This window comes from Polypterus senegalus, chromosome 1, assembly GCF_016835505.1.
Source record: "Polypterus senegalus isolate Bchr_013 chromosome 1, ASM1683550v1, whole genome shotgun sequence".
NCBI lineage: Eukaryota > Metazoa > Chordata > Cladistia > Polypteriformes > Polypteridae > Polypterus > Polypterus senegalus.
In genome coordinates this window covers 81951605-81957604 of record NC_053154.1, presented here as the reverse complement: position 1 = coordinate 81957604, position 6000 = coordinate 81951605, and positions in this window count along the sequence as shown.

Sequence of the window (6000 nt, the reverse complement as noted above, 5' to 3'; positions counted from 1 at the left end):
TTCTGTCTTTTTGATAGAAGAAAAAATGCAAAGAATCAGCAGAGACATTTTAGAGAGCCAGCGGCTCCAAACATAACAAGCTTCTTTGAATTTTCTGTTTTGAAAAGACATACATATTTTTTCTGACTTTTATCTACAATTTCAGCATTTCTGCTTTGTTTTGACGAAATATAATATTGCACGTCTCTTGACTGCTTTCTTTCTTCTCTGATCTCACAGAGGCAATGTAGTGCAATGGTTGGGACACCTTTTCAGCCACAATAATTGCTCCAGTATAGTTGGCACATGTTTTCTTAGCCCTCAGTGACAATTCAAAGATGATTGCGCCATTATTATCCAGTCAAATCTAGTTCAGTGAGGCCTTCCTCATTGACTTCAATGCATTTCATCAAGTATGGAGTTTGCTCATCATTAGTGATTATTATAACAGTCAGTGATACAGTCATGTGCGAGACTGAGCTCAAACGGTTTGGTTAGGTGCAGTCAGGAGTTCAGGTGGGGATTTAGTAGGGCTGAAAGGGTTCAGTTCTATATTCATCTCTGTATCAGCAGTGATTTGTGGTGCCACCTTGTGGAAGTAGTTTGCCTGCTATCATGATCCATTCGAGAGACGGGAAGTATCAGGCCCAAGGTGCTCAAGAACTGTTTGTGTTAAGGATTACAAAGATTGCAGCTTGTGGTCAAGGTGAGGATGAGAAACACAGACCCAGTCAAGAGCTATAAAGATTGAAACCCTCAATGTATGCATCTGTTTAAAATGTTGTTTTGCCTTACAGAGGGTTTTTTAAATAGAGTTCAAGAGAAGAGACATAATTCACAAAGTGAGCAAAGGGCAAAACTGTGAATCTCTCCTATATATCACAACAGCCAAACCAATAAACAAAGATTTAGTCAAAATAGCAAAATATAGTAATAATATCAGTGTACAAATTCTGAAACCAAGAAGACTATAACTATAGAGGCACTTTTAAATATTTTAGGTTTCTTTTCAATTTGGATAATCAGGAAGTGCATGACCCCTGACCTTAAAATTAAATCTTTGCAATGTAATGATCTATGGTCATCCCAAATAGCAAATTGGCTAGCAGCCTCACAGAAGCCAAGTCCAAAATGGCAGCACCCACAGGAAACAAAATGATGTTACAATAAGATGATAAATATTTAAATAATTTAAATTATTACCTTTAACACAAAATAAACCTTAAATGTCGATTCTCCATATTCCAAAACCCAACAAAAGACACACATAACATGAATTAAGTGTTACATGAATCCATAAAATCTTAAACAAAAGCCAAAATCATAAGAAAAGTAACTTCATCGTGTGCTGGTGTTTATAAACTGTACTTCGGTCAGGCATTGAGAAAGTGAGGTCACTATGGATCAACAGGAAGTAGCAGTTCATGTCTGGAAGAGAACATGGAGAACAGCTGTTGAGAACAAGTTCAGCCAAATGAGTCCTAATGATATGTTTTACGATTACTTGGGGCCAATGTTATGTTGCCTAGTGGGCAAAAAAAAACTAGAACATTAGTCACTGCACATGTTCCAATAGACCCTGTAGGGAGCACTTTAAGCATTTGGACTACAGGTCATACAGTATATTACAGCTAAGAGGTGCTGGTGATGTGAACCACATGGAGTTCTTCATAAACATACAGTTTCAGGTGTTGCCAAGACTACATTTGACTCAAATTCAACTGGGTCTATGGCCATGTAGAGAAAGGTATGGAACAGCTGATCTTCCACCATATTTTCATGGCTAGGGGTGAATTATAATATAAGGTTTTACTATTGGAGCCTCCCTTTTCAGCAAAAAATCCTGAGGGTTTTGTGCCCAGTGCCTGATGTCATCAATAGATAGTCAGGGCATGACGCGAATACCTGCTCATAGAAGAACATGTGTCATTGCTTACTAGCCCACAGCCAATAAAACATCAACATTCATCAAAATCTCAAGGTCAAATTCTTTCACGATTCCTATACTTTCTCTATACTATATATACAAGAAAGTTAAAACTAGAGCTTTTCACTCACCTACAGAGTTTTTTCATTCAACTGGACTTGAGAACCAGAAGGACAATTGGTCATGTACTGTAATACCATTCTGAAGCTGGGAAAGCACTAAGGCCAGCACTGTACTAGAAGCATCACACCTAACAAAGGCTGGGCTAATGCTGAATAAAGTAAATAACAAATTTATTGAGGAGTCTGATGAATGATTCACTTTGAAATACCATGTCAATTGATTTTGCGAGGCCCAGGTCATCGAGTGCCATCAGCAGTTGTTCATGAACTCTAGAATTCCTGGCATGTTCTGCAAATTAATCCTTGAAGAATGTGTCCTGTAACTCACTAAATTTCCAGAAACTGACCAAACCCTACAATTCAGCCATTAAACTGAATAAATGACTTGCAGGGATACTGATGGCATTGAGGGAAGAGGATTATTGGATGATGATGCTCTAAGGCGTAGAGAAATTAGATACTAAGAGGTTTATCTATGCAGAAGGTTTAGCCACAGTTTCAAGAGTTTTAAAAACATGTTGTCTTTCTATGTCTAGGCAGTTTATAAATGTGGCTGTTTTAAGTGCATCGCTTATCTTGTTCAAACCAATGGCCGTTAAATACATTTCTCTGGAACAAACTACCAAGACATTTATTTGAAGCAGAAACCTTGACAACCTGGAAAAATAATCTAGAGATATTCGGACAGCTTAGTTTAGAAGCAAAACAACAACAACAACATTTATTTATATAGCACATTTTCATACAAATAATGAAGCTCAAAGTGTTTTACATGATGAAGAAAAGAGAAATAAAATTCAAAGTAAGAATTAAAATAAGACAACACTAATTAACATAGAATAAGAGTAAGGTCCGATGGCCAGGGAGGACAGAAAAAAACCTCCAGACGGCTGGAGAGAAAAAATAAAATCTGCAGGGGTTCCAGCCATGGGACCGCCCAGTCTCCTCTGGGCATTCTACCTAACATAAATGAAACAGTCCACTGTATTTAGGGTTCTCTTGGAACGACTTGATGATGATGATCATGTAGACTTTTTGCTTTTAATCCATCAATGTAGGACATCACGGTTCTTTGATTAGATGGTGATGGTGCAGATCACCACCACAGAAAACCGGGAAAAGAAACAGAAGAGAGAGTAGGGGTCAGTACGGAATTTAGAGCCACCATTAAAAGTTATTATAATGAATTGAATATAGAGAGTATCAGGATTAAATGAAGGTGAAATTATCAGAAAGTCATGTTAAAGTAATGTGTTTTTAGCAGTTTTTTAAAGTACTCCATTGTATCAGCCTGGCGAATTCCTATTGGCAGGCTATTCCAGATTGTAGGTGCATAACAGCAGAAGGCTGCCTCACCACTTCTTTTAAGTTTTGCTATTGGAATTCTAAGCAGACACTCATTTGAAGATCTAAGGTTATGATTAGGTATATATGGTGTCAGACACTCCAATATATAAGATGGAGCGAAATTATTTAAGGCTTTGTAAACCATAAGCAGTATTTTAAAGTCAATTCTGAATGACACAGGTAAGCAGTATAGTGACATCAAAACTGGAGAAATGTGCTCGGATTTTCTTTTCCTAGTTAGGATTTTAGCAGCTGTGTTCTGCACTAGTTGCAAACGATTTATGTCTTTTTTGGGTAGTCCCGAGAGGAGTGTGTACAGTAATCTAGATGACTGAAAACAAAAGCGTGAACTAATTTCTCAGCATCTTTTAATGATATAAGAGGTCTAACTTTCGCTATGTTTCTTAAGTGAAAGAATGCTGTCCTAGTGGTCTGATTAATATGTGATTTAAAATTTAGGTTACAGTCAACAGTTACCCCTACGTTCTTTACCTCCGTCTTGACTTTTAATCCTAATGCATCAAGTTTATTTCTAATAATCTCATTGTCTCCATTATTGCCAATCACAAAAATTTCTGTTTTTTCTTAATTTAATTTGAGAAAATTGCTATTCATCCAATTAGAAACACAAGTAAGACATTGCGGTAGTGATTTAACAGCGTCTGGGTCATCAGGTGCTATTGATAAATACAGCTGTGTGTCATCAGCATAGCTGTTTTAACTCACGTTGTGCTTCGAGATAATCTGACCTAACGGAAGCATGTAGATTGAGAAGAGCAGTGGACCCAGGATAGAGCCTTGTGGAACATAGTGTAGGATATCATGTGTCTTTCAGTTGTAATTACCACAACTAACAAAGAATTTTCTACCTGCCAGGTAGGATTCAAACCAATTTAAGGCGCTACCAGAGAGGCCCACCCATTGACTAAGGCGATTTCTAAGAATGTTGTGATCAATGGTGTCAAATGCGGCACTCAAATCTAAGAGGATGAGAACAGATAAATGGTCTCTTTCTGCATTTACCCACAAGTCATTTACTACTTTAATGAGTACAGTTTCTGTGCTGTGATTTGTTCTGAAACCTGTGGATCTAGAACTGGATCTTTGAATAAATGGGTTGATAAAATAAGAACAAATCAGCCAGAGTCATGATAGCATTGCTGAAAGTGTCCAGTGATGAAACGTTGACACCATCAAAGATAATGCTTAAGAAATCATCTGTGGATAGAAAAGTTATAAAAAAATTAAAAGATGTTGGATTTAGAGCAGTTAATGTTATGTTAATTCATCCATGGTGAGATGACAGAGAGACAACTGGAGATCTGTGGGTTGAAGGAAAGAAATAAACAAAGTGCATGTGTCATTCGTATAAAGGTGATAGTTCTTGTTTTAGCTCTTTAGTCCTCTTCCTTTGACATATAATACTATGGAAGAAGCACAGGTCTGCCCTTCAAATTCTGAAGAAGAGTCTTTTTGACTTGATTCTCCAAACTATTCCCTGGCCCAGTCCCACAGTGTTTACCCACAAGCAGTGAGATCAATAAACTGAATAACTTGGCCTTGAGCCTTCTGAAATAATTTGATAAACATCTGTCAGCCTTTTGCTAAACTAGCTGATTACAGGTGTCCTTATATTGTATTTATGTACTGTTTTATTGTGTGAGTTTAAGCAAATTAAATTTCAGGCAACTGTTGTTGTCATGGCAATAAAGTAAGGTAAATAAAAAATTCTTTATGCAATTCAGCCCTGTCTTACAATAAGAAGCTAGAGGGGAGGTAAGACAAACTGGCATACATGACCTCATTTATTGAATTGCTAGCTCTGTTACCCAGCTTCACCCAGGAAATTTCATAAGACAATGGGCCTCTGTTATAGTCCCATCGATTAATCAGGTGTTTCAGAAGTACTATGTAACAAAGTGCTTTTCTGTATAAAATATTTGTAATTTTTTTAGTTTTGCCAAGGTCTGATATTATTGGCAGACAGTGTGGTGTAGTAATTAAGGATTTGAACCAAGGATCTAAGACTCTGAAGTTGTGGGTTTAAATTCTGCTACTGACACTGTGTGAACATGAGACCATGAACAAGTCACTTCACCTGCTTGTGCTCTAATTGAGAAAACAAAAGAAATGTAACCAATTGTACCTAAATTACAATAAGTCACCTTGGATAAAGTCATCAGTCAAATAATAAGTAATATCAGTTCACTGGAGTTTCTTACTCTTGAACATGCTATACACAATTGTCCTTGAGAAAAACACTCCTTTCATTAGATGAATTTCTGTATTTCCTAGTGACTTGGTTTTTGTTGATGGTCAATGCAAAATAACATTTTACAGGAAAGTGTATTCTTTGGAATTTATACGGGTAATCATAGGAATATTGTCAAATTTAGTATACTGTATAGTATTATTATTATTATTATTAAATGTTTATAATTTTCATTTATGTAGTCCCCCTTTAAATTCCACACTTGTGAATGTATATGAAAAGTAGTGCTTGAAATATATATACTGTGGTAGATAGGGGGCGCTCTCGCTCCCTTGAACCCCTGTCCACAACACCAGACACCAGATAAAAGTCCAAATTCTGACTTTATTTATTCACCACGGTGCACAAAGCAC